Raw genomic sequence first — 19,103 nt, 5'->3', positions numbered from 1 at the left:
ATGGCTGGGATACTGACCGCCTTTGGAAATCTGCCTTCAGCAAGAGAGACAATGAGAAGATGTTTGGGCAATTAATAATAAATGGAGACATGTTATAAACATAAACAGCAAGTCCTACTTAGCATTAAAATGCGTCCAAGTAGTTAAAATTGCTCCTGCCAATGAGGTCAGTCCTGCCGTCCCAATAATGATTTTTCTGTTTGGTTTGCTGGTTTTTTTGTGTGTGTGCAAAACCGCCAGTGAACAAAAAGTCAGTTATTTGCCCAATACTAAGTGCAACTGAATAGGCTCCAGTGGTGAGAGTATCAATTCCAAGGAGCAATTCCTTTTCTTCCTTAACAACCATGGATATTCTGGTCCGGTAACAGTCAATATGGACATGACTGACATCCAATGCCTAAGAGCTATTAAAGTTGCTAGGCATCTGGATCCTGAATCCCCACTGCAGCTTGAGATCCCTTCCGCTCTTGCTGCCTGCCCCAGAGCATTTCCCTCTCAGGACTAATTTGGCTTTCACTCTTCAGTTGAGTTCCCGCCAATTCTCCAGGCTTCTGTCCTTACACTGGTTTTACTTTATTTTTTCTCTTTTACTCTTTCATTTCTTTCCCCCATTTTGGTTCAACCTACCCTGTACTTGACCCTCCACACCCTATAACCGCTTCCCACTAGAGCCTCCCTTCTCTCATGACTTGTAGGTCACACTCTCCAGTTTCTGGGTCTCCCTCTCCCAGGCTCCCTGCTCCCGGGGAGCCTCCAGCTTCTCCCCAAACCGCAAATCCTAATTACTTCTGTGTCCCCTGCCACCCCCACGTCTGCCTGTCCCCAGCCCGGCTGTTAATTCTACTCCTCCACCCTCACATCACTTCTGCCCCCAGCCCCGCCCTCAGTTCTGCCCCTGCAGCCCCACGTCTGCCCTCAGGGCCCCTCTGCTCCTCCTGCAGCCCCAGGGGTTCTGCCCCCTCCCCCTCCCATCCCTGGGGTGCAGGGGGGGAGGAGCTTTCAGGGGCCATAGAGATGAGCTATCGGGGTTGAGTAGACAGGAGACCTCCAGGGGCAGGTCCTAGAGACCACACTGTGTGAGGCTAGAAGGGCCAATGTCAGGCTCCTCTCCCCCCCCGCACTCCGATGGTCTCAGGGACACAGGCGGAGCCGGGATCCTACCCCCAGCACCCGGAGCCAGGGTCGGATTCTCTCCCCAGGGACGGAGCCCGGCGGGAAAGTGAAGATCGGGGCCTCGTCAGCAGCATCGATAAATGTCCCCTGCCCCCGGTCACAGTCCAGACAAACCCGGATCCTGCTGGGGGCCGGCTCAGGGGTAGGGGGGTCACAGGGGAGGGGAGAGCCCAGAACTGATCCAACACATCCCCCACAGCCCAGATCCCATCCTCAGGGCTGATCTGTCCCTTCCTCTTCACAGACTCTCCGGCCACCCCCACTGCCCAGCCTCCCTCCCCTCCACCTCCCAGCAATGACTCCTCGAGGTGAATCCCTCACAGCCCAGCACACGGAGCTCAGTGTCAGGCAGATCCTACCATGTGTCTCCCCATCTCACGCTTTTGCAATCCTCAGGCAGGACGAGGTGGGTCTTAGTGTCTGTGACGAACTGGGAAAGTTCTTAATGTTTCTCTGAATAATGTATTGGTGCCTCAGTGTCCTCATGGCAGTTCTTAAGTATCTGCAGAGCAAGGGCCAGTGCACCTAAATGCCTGGCACTCTGTCTCCTAGCAACTGATGGCCTGGGCCCCTCCCCTGCAAAGGTGCCAACTGAAGATGTTGGAGACAAAGGGATCCAGGTGACCTCCTGGCCCGGGAAAGGGGCCTGAGGAGAGAGGAGGGCTGGGTGCGGTTGTTAGTCTGGAGCTGGCTGGGGTCAAGGGTGGAGGGCAGACCTGGGGTCTGGCTCACTGCCCCCCCAGAATGGACCCAGCCGAGGGGTCCGGTTCGCTGTATCTACAAGCTCTGTTTTAGACCCTGTTCCTGTCATCGAATAAACCTCTGTGTCACTGGCTGGCTGAGAGTCACGTCTGACTGCAAAGTGGGGGTGCAGAACACGATGGCTTCCCCAGGACCTCGCTGGGGTGGACTCGCTGTGGGAAGTGCACGGAGGGGCAGAGGATGCTGAATGCTCCAAGGAGAGACCCAGGAGGTGAAGACATGTGAGCTTCTTGCCCTGAACAAGTCTGCTCCAAGGGAGAGGAGGCTTCCCAAAGTCCTGACTGGCTTGGTGGGGAGCTGTTCCAGAGCATCGCCCGGTGACTCCATGACAGTGTCCACCCGCCTGCTTTTCCTATCCCTGTTCTGACCCTTCCTGCAGGTTCCTGGGAAGTCTTCCTGGGAAGGGGATCTAGTCGTTAAAAGAGAAAAAGCCTCCAGCCTCCGAGACCTCTTAGCACAACACTGAAACTGTTAAAGAGCCATTCAAGGGGTAATGAAGACATTTTACAGGCATTTGCCAACCTCCAGGTATCTACTGTCAGTTTCTGAATGTACTGACAAAAACAGTCATGCATGACTGTAATACTTCTGACTAAGAGGTGAAAACATTCTTTATAGATTCATAGACTCTAGGACTGGAAGGGACCTCGAGAGGTCATCGAGTCCAGTCCCCTGCCCTCATGGCAGCACCAAATACTGTCTAGATAGACATTTATCTAACCTACTCTTAAATATCTCCAGAGATGGCGATTCCACAACCTCCCTAGGCAATTTATTCCAGTGTTTAACCACCCTGACAGTTAGGAACTTTTTCCTAATGTCCAACCTAAATCTCCCTTGCTGCAATATAAGCCCATTGCTTCTTGTTCTATCATTAGAGGCTAAGGTGAACAAGTTTTCTCCCGCCTCCTGATGACACCCTTTTAGATACCTGAAAACTGCTATCATGTCCCCTCTCAGTCTTCTCTTTTGCAAACTAAATAAACCCAATTCTTTCAGCCTTCCTTCATAGGTCATGTTCTCAAGACCTTTAATCATTCTTGTTGCTCTTCTCTCCAATTTCTCCACATCTTTCTTGAAATGCAGTGCCCAGAACTGGACACAATACTCTAGTTGAGGTCTAACCAGCGCAGAGTCGAGTGGAAGAATGACTTCTCGTGTCTTGCTCACAACACACCTGTTAATGCATCCTAGAATCATGTTTGCTTTTTTTGCCACAGCATCACACTGTTGAGTCATATTTAGCTTGTGGTCCACTATAACCCCTAGATCCCTTTCTGCCATACTCCTTCCTAGACAGTCTCTTCCCATTCTGTATGTGTGCAACTGATTGTTCCTTCCTAAGTGGAGCACTTTGCATTTGTCTTTATTAAACTTCATCCGGTTTACCTCAGACCATTTATCCAATTTGTCCCGATCATTTTGAATTATGACCCTGCCCTCCAAAGCAGTTGAAATCCCTCCCAGTCTGGTATCATCTGCAAACTTAATAACATACTTTCTATGCCAAGATCTAAGTTGTTGATGAAGATATTGAAGAGAGCCGGTCCCAAAACAGACCCCTGTGGAACTCCACTTGTTATACCTTTCCAGCAGGATTGGGAGCCATTGATAACTACTCTCTGAGTACGGTTATCTAGCCAGTTATGCAGCCATCTTATAGTAGCCCCATCTAAATTGTATTTGCCTAGTTTATCGATAAGAATATCATGCAAGACCGTATCAAAGGCCTTACTAAAGTCTAGGTATACCACATCCACCACTTCTCCCTTAGCTGCAAGACTCGTTATCCTGTCAAAGAAAACTATCAGATTGGTTTGACATGATTCGTTCTTTACAAATCCATGCTGGCTATTCCCTATCAACTTACCACCTTCCAAGTGTTTGCAGATGATTTCTTTGATTACCTGCTCCATTATCTTCCCTGGCACAGAAGTTAAACTAACTGGTCTGTAGTTTCCTGGGTTGTTTCTATTTCCCTTTTTTATAGATGGGCACTATATTTGCCCTTTTCCAGGGTTTGGCTACATTGGAGAGATGCAGCGCTGATGGTGGGTTTACAGCGCTGCAACTTACTCACCGTCCACACTTGCAAGGCACATACAGCGCTGCAGCTCCCTGGCTGCAGCGCTGGCTGTACTCCTGCTCTGCCTGGGGTATAACGATTGCAACGCTGGTGATGTAGCGTTGCTCCGACAGTGTGGCCACCAAAACTCTGTAATTGGCCTCCAGAGGTATTCGGAGGTATCCCAGAATTCCTGTTCAGCCACTCTGCTCATCAGTTAACACTCTACTGCCCTGGCCTCAGGTGACCTGCCCTTTAAATGCCCCGGGAATTTTAAAAATCTTCTTCCTGTTTGCTTAGCCAGGTGTGGAGTGCAATCAGTGAATCCTTCCAGGTGACCTGCCTCCACGCGCCAAACGTGCCTCTACACACCAAACGAGCCACAGCATGGAGCAATGACGAGTTGCTGGACCTCATCAGTCTTTGGGGGAAGGAAGCTGTGCAGTCACAGCTGCGCTCCAGCCGTAGGAATTACGATAACTATGGGCAGAGATCAAGGGCCATGCTGGAAAGGGGCCATGACCGGGACGCAGTGCAGTGTTAAAGTGAAGGAGCTGCGGAGTGCCTATTGCAAAGCCCGCGAGGGAAACCCCCACTCCGGCGTTGCCCCCACGACCTGCCATTTTTACAAGGAGCTGGACACGATACTTGGGGGAGACCCCACTGCCAATCCGACAACTATGATGGACACTTCAGAACGGGGGATGGAGGGTGGGGGAGAGGAGGAGGGGTGGGGGGGAGGAAACCAAGAGTGAGGGTACCAGGGTGGAGAGAGACACCCCGGAGTCCCAGGAGGCATGCAGCCAGGAGCTCTTCTCAAGCCAGGAGGAAGGTAGCCAGTCGCAGCAGCCGGTACTTGGTGAAGGAGAAGCAGAGAAGTGGGTTACCGGTAAGCGGCTTTTATTTTCAGGCTGGAAATGTTTCAGGAGAGGAGGGGGGGTTAGAGCTGCATGCATGCATGCCTAGATGTGGAATAGCCCATTGATGTGGTCTATCACATTGCGGTAATCGGCCTCTGTAATCTCTTCAAAAGTTTCAGCCAGAGCGTGGGCAATGCGCTTGTGCAAGTTTATAGGGAGATCCACTGTGGTCCTTGTCCCAGTCAGGCTAATGCGTCCGTGCCACTGTGTCGCGAGGGGTGGGGTGACCACTACTGCACACAGACAAGCTGCATAGGGGCCAGGGCAGAATCCACATTGTTGTAGAAGACTCTCCCGCTCTTCCCAGGTGACCCCGCAGCAGTGAGATATCTTCCAGGATTAACTCCTCTGGAAAATGTTGGGAGAGTGTTCAGTGTAGGTGCCCCCTGCAGCTGTTTCCTTTCCACAAGGCATAGAAACCCCTGCACAGCCCTGAAGCAATCATTCCCCCTTCCTAGATGACCCGCAGCAGCGAGATGTCTTCCAGGATTAACTCCTCTGGAAAATGTTGGGAGAGTGTTCAGTGTAGCAGCTGTTTGCTTTCCCCAACGCACAGAAACCCCTGCACATCCGTGAAGCAATCAGTCCCCCTTACTCACCATTTTGTGGCTTCCGTGGGTTATGTGCGCTCTGTTTGGTATGGGAAAAGTATGCTAAAGTGAAGACTGTAAACTCCTTCACTGTATGGGAATAACTGTCTGGAGGAGATTATAAACAATGCTGCCTCTGTTAACTATTGCCATTTTTGCCTTTTGAAAAGTGTCCTTCACTACTCGACTGCCCGCATCATTGACTGCTCAGAGGCTACAAAACCTCAGGAAGAAGCCACGAAAAAGCAAAGAAGACATGCAGAAAGCAGTTATGGATCACTCTGCCAGAGAGAGTAAAAAACTGCATGACTGGAGGGAAAGGGAGAGCAGGATCCGCCAGAGAAACACAGTGGCTAAGAAGAAAAGCACAAAACAGCTGATAAGCATCCTGTCGCGCCAAGCGGACTCTATCCAGTCACTACAGAGAGCTGTAGACGGAAATTTGAGAGAGTTTGACAGAGGGAGGCTTACAATGGTGAGGAGGACCCGCAACACCTGTGCCAGCACTGCTTCTGTCTCCTCCACCTGCGCTTGTAGCCAGACAGAGTACCAAAGCATGGATGCTTTTACCCAGATTCTGGTGTGGGCTTGCAAAGACTGTAATTTGCAATTTCCACTTACTGATATCCAGGCTGGGGGTGGCATCCAATGTGAAAGGTGCCTACTGGTGGAATCTCTCAGGCAGCAGGTTGGAGAGCTACAGGAGGAGGTGGCTAGGCTGAGGAACATCCATATCCATGAGCAATTCCTGGACAGTCTCCATGTGGAGACAGCTGACGGTGCTGTCCCAGTTGACAGGACTACCGACACTCCAGTGGAGGAGGAGATGCCTCAGGGTGTATCTGACACACCAGTGGAGGAGGAGGCTCAGGGTGGACACAGCCAGCTGGTTACTTCTAGCAGCAGGCAGTGCTCCACCGCTGCTGCGAACCCTCCTGCTATGGTAAAAGATAACCGTTATGCTCTTCTTGATACAGGAGAGAAGAAATCACCCCCAACAGTTAAGGAGGTGAAGCCTCGTACCCCTAAGGCTGGGAGGTCTGCTGCCACCACTGATAAGAAACGTAGGGTAGTGGTGGTTGGAGACTCTCTGCTGAGGGGGACGGAGACACCCATCTGTCGCCCTGACCGTTCATCCCGGGAGGTATGCTGCCTGCCAGGGGCCCATGTCTGAGATGTTACAGAGGCATTGTCGAGGATTATCCGGCCTTCTGACTACTACCCCATGCTACTCATCCATGTGGGCGCAAATGATACTGCGAGATGTGACACTGAGCAGATCAAGAGTGACTACAGGGCTCTGGGAGTACGAGTTAAGGAGTTTGGAGCGCAGGTGGTATTCTCTTCGATTCTTCCTGTTGAAGGTAGGGGTCCGGGCAGAGACAGATGCATCGTGGAGGTGAATGCCTGGCTGCGAAGATGGTGTCACTAGTAGGGCTTTGGCTTCCTCGACCACGGGATGCTATTTGAGGAAGGACTGCTAGGAACAGATGGCGTTCACCTTTCGAAGAGGGGAAAGGCCTTATTTGCGCACAGACTGGCTAACCTAGTAAGGAGGGCTTTAAACTAGGTTCAACGGGAACAGGTGAGCAAAACCCACAGGTAAGTGGGGAACAAGACCTGGGAGATGGGGTGGAAACAGGAGGGAGCACTGGCTATAATGGCAGAGAGGAAGGAGGGTCAGGGCAAAGCTGGGAGGCAAGATCAAACCAGTATCTTAGATGCAAACCAGTATACAAATGCAAGAAGTATGGGTAATAAGCAGGAAGAACTGGAAGTGCTAATAAATAAATACAACTATGACATTATTGGCATTACTGAAACTTGGTGGGATAATATACACGACTGGAATGTTGGTGTGGATAGGTATAGTTTGCTGAGGAAGGATAGACAGGGGAAAAAGGGAGGAGGTGTTGCCTTATATATTAAAAAAGTACACACTTGGACTGAGATGGAGATGGACATAGGAGACAGAAGTGTGGAGAGTCTCTGGGTTAGGCTAAAAGGGGTAAAAAACACAGGTGATGTCGTGCTGGGAGTCTACTACAGGCCACCTAATCAGGCGGAAGAGGTGGATGAGGCTTTTTTCAAACAACTAACAAAATCATCCAAAGCCCAAGATTTGGTGGTGATGGGGGACTTCAACTATCCAGATATATGTTGGGAAAATAACACCGCGGGGCACAGACTATCCAATAAGTTCCTGGACTGCATTGCAGACAACTTTTTATTTCAGAAAGTTGAAAAAGCTACTGGGGGGAAGCTGTTCTAGACTTGATTTTAACAAATAGGGAGGAACTTGTTGAGAATTTGAAAGTAGAAGGAAGCTTGGGTGAAAGTGATCATGAAATCATAGAATTTGCAATTCTAAGGAAGGGTAGAAGGGAGTACAGCAGAATAGAGACAATGGATTTCAGGAAGGCGGATTTTGTAAGCTCAGAGAGCTGATAGGCAAGGTCCCATGGGAATTAAGACTGAGGGGAAAAACAACTGAGGAAAGTTGGCAGTTTTTCAAAGGGACGCTATTAAGGGCCCAAAAGCAAGTTATTCCGATGGTTAGGAAAGATAGAAAATGTGGCAAAAGACCACCTTGGCTTACCCTTGAGATCTTGCGTGACATACAAAATAAAAAGGCGTCATATAAAAAATGGAAACTAGGTCAGATCACAAAGGATGAATATAGGCAAATAACACAGGAATGCAGAGGCAAGATTAGAAAAGCAAAGGCACAAAATGAACTCAAACTAGCTATGGGAATAAAGGGAAACAAGAAGACTTTTTATCAATACATTAGAAGCAAGAGGAAGACTAAGGACAGGATAGGCCCACTGCTCAATGAGGAGGGGGAAACAGTAACGGGAGACTTGGAAATGGCAGAGATGCTTAATGACTTCTTTGTTTCGGTCTTCACTGAGAAGTCTGAAGGAATGTCTAGTATAGTGAATGCTTACGGGAAGAGGGTAGGTTTAGAAGAGAAAATAAGGAAAGAGCAAGTAAAAAATCACTTGGAAAAGTTAGATGCCTGCAAGTCACCAGGGCCTGATGAAATGCATCCTAGAATACTTAAGGAGTTAATAGAAGAGGTATCTGAGCCTCTAGCTATTATCTTTGGGAAATCATGGGAGACGGGGGAGATTCCAGAGGACTGGAAAGGGGCAAATATAGTGCCCATCTATAAAAAGGGAAATAAAAACAACCCAGGAAACTACAGACCAGTTAGTTTAACTTCTGTGACAGGGAAGATAATGGAGCAGGTAATCAAAGAAATCATCTGCAAACACTTGGAAGGTGGTAAGGTGATAGGGAATAGCCAGCATGGATTTGTAAAGAACAAATCGTGTCAAACTAATCTGATAGCGTTCTTTGATAGGATAACGAGCCTTGTGGATAAGGGAGAAGTGGTGGATGTGATATACCTAGACTTTAGTAAGGCATTTGATACAGTCTCGCTTGATATTCTTATAGATGAACTAGGAAAGTACAATTTAGATGGGGCTACTATAAGGTGGGTGCATAACTGGCTGGATAACCGTACTCAGAGAGTAGTTGTTAATGGCTCCCAATCCTGCTAGAAAGGTATAACAAGTGGGGTTCCGCAGGGGTCTGTTTTGGGACCGGTTCTGTTCAATATCTTCACCAACAATTTAGATGTTGGCATAGAAAGTACGCTTATTAAGTTTGCGGACGATACCAAACTGGGAGGGATTGCAACTGCTTTGGAGGACAGGGTCAAAATTCAAAATGATCTGGACAAATTGGAGAAATGGTCTGAGGTAAACAGGATGAAGTTCAATAAAGATAAATGCAAAGTGCTCCATTTAGGAAGGAACAATCAGTTTCACACATACAGAATGGGAAGAGACTGTCTAGGAAGGAGTATGGCAGAAAGAGATCTAGGGGTCATAGTAGACCACAAGCTTAATATGAGTCAACAGTGTGATACTGTTGCAAAAAAAGCAAACATGATTCTGGGATGCATTAACAGGTGTGTTGTAAACAAGAAACGAGAAGTCATTCTTCCGCTTTACTCTGCGCTGGTTAGGCCTCAACTGGAGTATTGTGTCCAGTTCTGGGCACCGCATTTCAAGAAAGATGTGGAGAAATTGGAGAGGGTCCAGAGAAGAGCAACAAGAATGATTAAAGGTCTTGAGAACATGACCTATGAAGGAAGGCTGAAGGAATTGGGTTTGTTTAGTTTGGAAAAGAGAAGACTGAGAGGGGACATGATAGCAGTTTTCAGGTATCTAAAAGGGTGTCATCAGGAGGAGGGAGAAAACTTGTTCACCTTAGACTCCAATGACAGAACAAGAAGCAGTGGGCTTAAACTGCAGCAAGGGAGATTTAGGTTGGACATTAGGAAAAAGTTCCTAACTGTCAGGGTAGTTAAACACTGGAATAGATTGCCTAGGGAAGTTGTGGAATCTCCATCTCTGGAGATATTTAAGAGTAGGTTAGATAAATGTCTATCAGGGATGGTCTAGACAGTATTTGGTCCTGCCATGAAGGCAGGGGACTGGACTCGATGACCTCTCGAGGTCCCTTCCAGTCCTAGAGTCTATGAGTCTATGAGTTGCCATGCAGGCAGAGCACTACCGTGCCGGCCTCCCCCCCAGTCCCAAAGCTCTTTCCCTTGTGCCCCAATGTTAGCTCCAAACCCCCTTCCCCAGCATCGAGGTTCTTACCACCACCAGCTGCCCCCAACACCTGTATATTCGCCAACCAGCCCTGAGAACTACGACCCTTACTCTCTGCACTCAACCCCCATCACCATGCAGTATTTTCATCCTGAAGTGCAGCAGTCATTGCACAACACTCCAGACAGGACCTATTCAAACCTGTGACTGTACAGTTCACCACCACACCTGCCTGCCCTTTTAGGTTCCCAAAATGTTGTGTGTGTGTCAAGAAAGTTATTTTCGTTTAAATAAATGAATTCATGGCTTTGAAAACAGTCTTTCTTATTGCAGAAAGTGAAAGATACCGTAGCCCGGGAAAGAAACAGGCACTGTAAATAATTTCAGGAAAAGCAGATTCCTGCTGACATTGTAACCACTGCACTTCACTCCCGTGCAAGGCACCAAACATTACTGTTGGTTTTCAACCTCAAATTCCTCTCTCAAGGCATCCCTAATCCTTGGAGCCCTGTGCTGGGCCTCTCTACTAACCCTGCTGTCTGGCTGTGCAAATTCAGCCTCCAGGAGTTGAACCTCAGAGGTCCATTCCTGACTGAATGTTTCACCCTTCCCTTCACAAATATTATGGAGGGTACAGCACGAGGATATAACTGCAGGGATGCTGCTTTCCCCTAAGTCTAGCTTCCCATACAGAGATCACCAGCGCCCCTTTAAACGGCCAAAAGCACACTCCACAGACATTCGGCACCGGCTCAGCCTGTAGTTGAACCGGTTCTTGCTCCTGTCAAGCTTCCCTGTATACGGTTTCATGAGCCAAGGCATTAAAGGGTAAGCGGGGTCTCCAAGGATCACAATGGGCATTTCGATGTCCCCTACTGTGATCTTCCGGTCTGGGAAAAAAGTCCCAGCCTGCATCTTCCTGAACAGGTCACTGTTCCGAAAGATGCATGCATCATGCACCTTTCCAGGCCAGCCTGTGTTAATGTCAATGAAATGCCCACGGTGATCCACAAGCGCCTGGAGAACCATAGAGAAATACCCCTTCCGATTAACGTACTCGGACGTTAGGTGGAGTGGTGCCAGAATAGGAATATGCGTCCCATCTATCGCCCCTCCACAGTTAGGGAAACCCATTTGTGCAAAGCCATCCACAGTGTCCTGCACATTCCCCAAAGTCACGGTTCTTCTTAGAAGGATGCTGTTAATGGCCCTGCAAATTTGCATCAACAAAATTACAATGGTCAACACTCCCACTCCAAACTGGTTCCTGACCGATTAGTAGCTGTCTGGAGTTGCCAGCTTCCAGATTGCAATAGCTACACACTTCTCCACCAGCAGGGCAGCTCTCAATCTTGTGTCCTTGCACTGCAGGGTGGGGGCGAGCTCAGCACAGTCCTATGAAAGTGGCTTTTCTCATCCGAAAGTTCTGCAGCCACTGCTCGTCATCCCAGACTTCCATGACGATGTGATCCCACCACTCAGAGCTTGTTTCCCGAGCCCAAAAGCGGCGTTCCATGGTGCTGAGCATTTCCGTGAATGCCACAAGCAATTTAGTGTCATAAGCGTCAGGCGACTCAATATCATCGTCGGACTCCTCACTGTCACTTTGGAGCTGAAGGAATAGCTCAACTGCCAAACGTGATGTGCTGGCAAGACTCATCAGCATACCCCTCAGCAGCTCAGGCTCCATTTCCCGCAGACATAGCGCTGCACAGAAACCGTTGGGAGAGTCACAATGGCAACAAACGTGGATGGAAAACCAGTGACCGCTGGGATGTGAAGCGATGCATCACGGGGCTTTGGGACAGGAAGCAGAATGACCCGCACCCTTCCGTCCCCTTCCCACAACCCACGGCACCAAAATGGGACGAGGTGCTCTGTGGGATAGCTGCCCACAATGCACCACTTTCAACAGCGCTGCAAATGCTGCAAATGTGGCCACGCTGCAGCGCTGGTAGCTGTCAGTGTGGTCACACTCCAGCGCTTTCCCTACACAGCTGTACGAAGACAGCTGTAACTCCCAGTGCTGCACACCTGCAAGTGTAGCCAAGTCTTCTGAAATCTCTCCCATCTCCCATGATTTTCAAAGATAACAGCTAGAGGCTCACATACCTCCTCTATTAGCTCCTTGAGTATTCTAGGATGCATTTCATCAGGCCCTGGTGACTTGCAGGCATCTAACTTTTCTAAGTGATTTTTAACTTGTTCTTTTTTTAGTTTATCTTGGGCTTTGGATGATTTTGTTAGTTGTTTAAAAAAAGCCTCATCCACCTCTTCCACCTGGTTAGGTGGCCTATAGTAGACTCCTAGCATGACATCGCCCTTGTTTTTTACCCCTTACTTAGAACATGTCAGTCTACAAGACCTTAGTTTAAAACAGGGGTCGGCAACCTTTCAGACATGCTGTGATGAGTATTCATTCATTCGTTCATTCACTCTAATTTAAGGTTTCACATGACAGTAATACATTTTAAAATTCTTAAAAGGTCTCTTTCTAGAAGTCTATAATATATAACTAAACTATTGTTGTCTGTAAAGTAAATAAGGTTTTTAAAATGTTTAAGAAACTTCATTTAAAATTAAATAAAATGCAGAGCCCCCTGGACCAGCGGCCAGGACCCAGGCAGTGTGAGTGCCACTGAAAATCAGTTCGCGTGCCGCCTTTGGCACCCATGCCATAGGTTGCCTACTCCTGGTTTAAAATTTGCTTTAAAAATATTTTATTAGTGAGTTGGTGACAATTATAAAATCACATCTCTAAAAAATCCTTGCATAGATTTTTAGATGCACAATCATCTTCAGCCTCAAATGCTTGGATCTTCAGACATATGGTGTTTTAAATAAATTCGTCAAAAGACCACCCTTATCTAAAAGACAATTTTTAATTACTATAGTAAAAGAACTTACTTCCAAAATCCTCCTATCCTTTCTGTCGATCCATTTCTCCCTTCACTGCCCTGTCCCAAATAGAGCCCTTGGACAGCTGGACAAAGAGTTTCCCTTTCTTTCCTTCTGACTATCTAATAAACTAGTTTTAAGCAAAATCAGTACCTTAGTAAGAGATAAAGTCATTTGTTAGGCCTAAAATCTTTGGAAACATATTTTTTCAAGTTGGTAGAATTTCTTAAACGTGTATTGTTATGGAGATCACACCCAGTAACTAAGTGTTCCCTTTTTCTAAAAGCAATGAACGTTGTTATGAACACACTAAACCTCTGTGACTGATTATTTTAAAATAATGTCTGTTTCAGTGAGTTAAATATGTAGTAATCTGGAATGATTACTTTATGAAGGTTTAAGAGTACATTTAAAATATAAAATCAGCTTAGAACTACTGATGAAGAAAATGTAAACCAGAGAAGAGCTGCGTCATGTATTCCATAATATTGAATGTTGTATTCAGCAAGACAGCTGACTCACCCTTACTACAAAGGTTTTGCAAATAAATGTCTGACAAACTTCAGGGCATATCAAAAAACCTGTGACTGACCTTTTTTATTCTCAAGTGTAGTGCTTCTAATTATGTACCTTCTGCATGTCCATTCTGCGTGAGGGAGAGCATACAGGGGATTCTGTGGGGAAATGTGACTCTCTGCCAGCGTGAGGCGGGCCGGGCATCTGCTTATTCTTTCTGTCTTGTCCCACCACCCCCCAGCCTCCCACCAGGCTGCAAGCTCAGGCTGCCGTGGGGCATAGGGGCACCAGTTTAATAATATTACATAGGGCCCCATAAATCCTAAGGATGGCCCTGGGGGGGCGCCAAAATGCAGTGTCGCGTCTCGTCAGGGAGGAGCCGCCTTCCAGAGGCATCGGAGAGCCAGAGCGTCGGCTTGCTGGGCGGTGAGCTCCAGCCATGGAGGAGCCGGCGCGGAGCAGGGGTGCAGGAGCGCTGCAAAGGTGGCGGCATCATTAGCGGGGAACAGCCACGCCCCCCTGTCCCTCCTGCCCTGGCTGCATCCTGGCACATCCCCTGGGGCTCCTGCAGGCTGCAGCAGATGCATGTGCGCACCGGCCCCAATGCACCTCCCAGCTCCCCACTTGCTGCACTTGGGTTCTGCGGCTCCCAGGCATGTGAGCCACCACCGGGGCGTGGTGCCCTGAGCCTGCTCCAGGAGGGGCAGCGGTGGTGGCGGCTCACACTCCCAGGCACAGCAGAGACCGAGTGTGGTGAAGCGGGAGCTGGGGGGGTACACGGGGGTCTCTGCCCGAATGCATCTGCTGCAGGAGCCCCCAGGAGGGATGGTGCCGGGGTGCAGCCTGGGCAGGAGGGGCGGGGGTGCGGCTGCTCCCCGCTAGCGGTGCCGCCACCACCTTTGCAGGGCTGCTGCCCTCTGCGCCGCACAGCCTCCTCCATGGCTGGGTCTCGCTGCCCCAGCAAGCGGGACGCTCTGGCTCTCCGGTGCCTCCAGAAGGCGGCTCCTCCCTGCTGAGCTGCTGCAGTGGCCCAAGCCTGGCAAAGCCAGTTAGTGGACTCGGGGTGGGGGCTTCTGGGGTGGGGTGGGGAGGGGAGGGAAGAACTCATTGGGGGGGCTGTGCACCCTCCAGGGTAGTTCAGGGGGTGGGGAGGGTGGAACCTGGTCTGGGGAGCAGCCCTTGGGCACGGCTGGCCCCAGGCAGGCTGCTCCTGGGGTTTATAAAGGCTCGGTGGGATTTGCCCTTCAATTAACCAATGTTACGGGGTGAGGGGTGCACGGTGGAAGTTTTGCCGAGTGCGCAAAATATCCTCGCACCAGCCCTGCTGCTTAGGCGGCTCCATCCCCAGCGGCAGAGACACAGCAATGAAGGTGCCAGATGCTTTTGGTGAGGAGGGATCAGAAGAGGCAGGTACCAGCTTTAAAGCCCAGAGGGAAGCTCCCTCCCCTAATGCAGCCTCAACTCCCAGGCCAGGAAACAGAGACTTATTGGTACTGTTTGAAGACAGGATACTGGACTATATGGACCATTGATCTGACAACTCTGGCCATTCTGATGTTCTTATAACTAAGCAAGCTGTATCTGCCCCCCACTGTAACCCACTAGACCCCAGTCCCCTCCTAGAGCTGGGATAGAACCCAGGAATCCTGGCCGGGTCTCTCCCTACAGAGTTAGTAACAAAGTAAGAATATACATTCACATTTTAACCTGTGTCCCTAAAGTGCATTTCCACAAGATGTCAGACCATGTCAGTATTAGAGCTCAGTGGGTCAATATTGATTGAATTTTCTTTCTTTAATAAAGGAATTAGATATAGGCTCCTGCCAGCTAATTGCTAACTTACCTGCCAAAACACTAGAGTTTTCAGGTGCCGAAGTAGCCCCTGGAAGCGTGGTTAAATTACCCTCCCCGCCACCACTCCCATTTGAAATGGTGCCCCTAAGTGCACTGTACCCTACCGTGCTTCCCCATAAGAGCTGCATTAAGAGATAACTTTGCAAGTGACCCCCAGGCCTCTCTACTTCCTTGGCCATATGTCTCCTGTTCCGAGTCTGGCGGCTACTCCAGAAAAAGAGCTCAGCCCTGCTCCCACCTGAGGGATGTGTTGGGTCGAGATCAGCTGGTCGAAGCAGGCAGTAGGGACAGAATCTGAGACTTGACGCTCCTAGAGTGACCTCTTACCTTTATAGACCTGCCCTTCAGCCATACCCAGCTATTTTAAAGTGGAATGTGCTAGTAAATAGACCCATTTTAAACCCTTCACCACACAAGACAAAGCCCGTAGGATTCCTCAATAACTATTTATTTCTCCTCCCCTGGCTCCCTACAGCCACCAGCCACCTTTGAGCTTTCCCTCTTCTCTCCCAGGCTCTGCTCACTTGATTGCAGCAGCTCAGCGGATGGTCCAGCCTTGCACTTTCACTTCCATTCTTCACTTCTTTGGGTGGCTACCTTTGCAACGGAGCAGCCTGATGGAAATCCCTGATGGTATGTCTACACTACAGGATAATTTTGAATTAACTTAAACCAGTTTTATAAAACAGATATTATAATGTCGATTGCATGCTTCCACACCAGGCACATTATTCCGGCAGTGTGCGTCCATGGTCCGAGGCTAGCATCGATTTCCGTAGCGTTGCACTGTGGGTAACTATTCCGTAGCTATCCCATAGTTCCCGCAGTCTCCCCTGCCCCTTGGAATTCTGGGTTGAGATCCCAGTGCCTGATGGGGCAAAAATCATTGTCGCGGATGGTTCTGGGTACAGCCTCATCCCTCCCTTCCTGAAAGCAGCAGACAACCATTTCGCACCTTTTTTCCTGGGTGAATTGAGCAAACGCCATAGCACAGCAAGCATGGACCCTGATCAGATCAATAGCGCAATCGTGGACGTTGTAAACACCTCGCACATTCTCGTGCTCTCTATGGTGAATCATGAACTGCAAAGGCAGGCGAGGAGGAGGCAGCTATGGCAGCGCAGCGATGAGAGTGATGAGGACATGGACACTGAATTCTTCCTAACCGCGAGCCCCTGCGCTTTGGAGCTCCTGCTGGTAATGGGGGAGGTTCTACCCATTGAATGCCGATTTTGGGCCCGGGAAACAAGCACAGACTGGTGGGACCGCATAGTTTTGCAGGTGTGGGACGATTCGCAGTGGCTGTGAAACTTTCGCATGCGTAAGAGCACTTTCTTTGAACTTTGTGACTTGCTTTCCCCTGCCCTGAAACGCCATAATACCAAGATGAGAGCAGCCCTCACAGTGGAGAAGTGAGTGGCAATAGCCCTCTGGAAGTTTGCAACGCCAGACAGCTACCGGTCAGTCGGGAATCAATTTGGAGTGGGAAAACCTATTGTGGGGGCTGCTGTGGTGCAAGTAGCCAAAGCAATCTTTAAGCTGCTGCTACGAAAGGTTGTGACTCTGGGAAACGTGCAGGTCATAGTGGATGGCTTTGCTGCAATGGGATTCCCTAACTGTGGGGGGGGGGCGATAGATGGAACCCATATCCCTATCTTGGCACCAGAGCACCAGGCCACCCAGTACATAAACTGCAAGGGGTACTTTTCAATGGTGCTGCAAGCACTAGTGGATCACAAGGAGCGTTTCACCAACATCCATGTGGGATGGCCAGAAAGGGTTCATGACGCTCGCGTCTTCAGAAGCACTGTTCTGTTTAAACGGCTGCAGCAAGGGACTTACTTCCCGGACCAGAAAATAACAGTTGGGGATGTTGAAATCCTGTCGTTATCCTGGGTGACCCAGCCTACCCCTTGATGCCATGGCTCAAGAAGCCATACACAGGCAGCCTGGACAGTGGTCAGGAGCTGTTCAACTACAGGCTGAGGAAGTGCAGGATGGTCGTAGAATGTGCATTTGGCCATTTAAAGGCTCGCTGGCGCACATTACGGACAAGCTCAGACCTCAGCCAAACCAATGTCCCCTTTGTTATTGCTGCTTGCTGTGTGCTCCACAATCTCTGTGAAAGTAAGGGGGAGACTTTTATGGCGGGGTGGGAGGCTGAGGCAAATCACCTGGCCGCTGATTATGCACAGCCAGACACCAGGGCGATTAGAAGAGCTTACCAGGAAGCAGTGCGCATCAAAGAAGCCTTGAAAACGAGTTTCATCACTGGCCAGGGTACGGTGTGACTGCCTTGTTTGTTTCCCCTTCATGAACCTCCCCCCGTTTATTGACTCCTTCCCTTTAAGCAACCCACCCTCCCCCTTCGATTGCAGCTTGCTTAAGGAAATAAAGTCACTATTGTTTAAAAAGCATGTAATTATAAAAAGAGGAAGAGAATTAACAAGGTATCCCGGGTGTGGTTTGGGAGGAGGATAGGAGGGAAGGAAAAGGCCATTAAGGACATTTCAATGTAATGACAGCCTTTTGGTTGGACTGTCCATGGGGGTGGAGTGGGCGGGTGCAGAAAGCCTTCCCCCATGCGTTCTTACACATCTGGGTGTGGAAGATATGGAACATGGTGAGTACTGAGGGTGATTAAACATGGGCTGCAGTGGCACTCTGTGACCCCGCTGCTCTTCCTGAAGATCCACCAGACGTCGGAGGATATCAGTTTGATCACGCAGCAGCTCCAGCGTTGCATCCCGCCACCGCTGATCTTCCTGCCTACACCTCTGATCTTCCTGCCGCCACCTCTCATCTCGAGCGTCTCTCCTGTCCTCACATTCACTGGCATCTTTCCTGTACTTTGCTACCACGTCCTTTCACTCCTTCAGATGAGCTCTTTCATTGCGCGTAACTTCCACGATTTCAGAGAACATTTCATCTCGCGTCCTCTTCTTCCTCCGCCTTATCTGAGCTAGCCTTCGGGATGGAGTAGGGAGGCTTGAAAAATGTGCAGCTGCATGAGAGAGAGAAAATAGGGAGAGAAGGATTTAAAAAGATACATTTTACAGAACAATGGTTATACTCTTTCACAGTGAACAGCACTATTCGCCTTACATAGCACATGTGATTTCACTACAAGGTCGCATTTGGAAACTTTTAATATTGAGTGCCTGCAGCTCTGGTGTTACAGATCTCACAGACGCAGGTCCGGGCATCACAATTCAGCTTGCATGCGGTCATGGTAAGCCACAGCTTCTCCAGCCTTCATATACACAGTTCCCTTTGATGCTTCTTTCCTGTTAACAAGGAGCAGCAGACGCCAACCCATCCCCTCCCCAATCCAATTCTCTAGGATTGCTTTATCCCTCCCCCCACCGCATGGCTGTTATCATTGAATATCACTGCTAATCACCCCCCTTTCTCCCTCCCCCCACCGCATGGCTGGTAGCTGGGAAGATTCCTGCCGGCCAAACGCTAAAAAGCTCAGCGCTATCCTTCCTCCAGTCCCCCTGCTTTGCTACGTGCAAGGAAGGCTTTATTTTAAGCAGCCCAGTAGGAAGATGGCCATCTCTGTCCCCTTAATTAAATTCCTTAATTTCAACCAGGTTACCATGAATGATATCACTCTGCTGAGGATAACAGAGCGAGATAAGGAACTGATGTTTCTTGAATGCCAGCAATCACCAGGACCATACATAGC

At 49.3% G+C, this 19,103-nt stretch overlaps 1 long non-coding RNA gene across 1 annotated transcript; it reads right to left on the bottom strand.

Moving 5' to 3' along the window:
* Window positions 1-652: 652 nt before the first annotated feature.
* Window positions 653-17,365, bottom strand: LOC115659727. Its single transcript, XR_004002642.1, has 3 exons — window positions 17,353-17,365; window positions 15,564-15,571; window positions 653-724 (listed from the first exon to the last, which is right to left on the bottom strand). It is a non-coding gene; the product is annotated as an uncharacterized LOC115659727 (long non-coding RNA).
* Between the last annotated feature and the right edge of the window lie 1,738 nt (window positions 17,366-19,103).

This window comes from Gopherus evgoodei, chromosome 11 (assembly GCF_007399415.2).
Source record: "Gopherus evgoodei ecotype Sinaloan lineage chromosome 11, rGopEvg1_v1.p, whole genome shotgun sequence".
Lineage (NCBI taxonomy): Eukaryota > Metazoa > Chordata > Testudines > Testudinidae > Gopherus > Gopherus evgoodei.
This window is presented reverse-complemented; position numbering and strand designations above follow the sequence as displayed.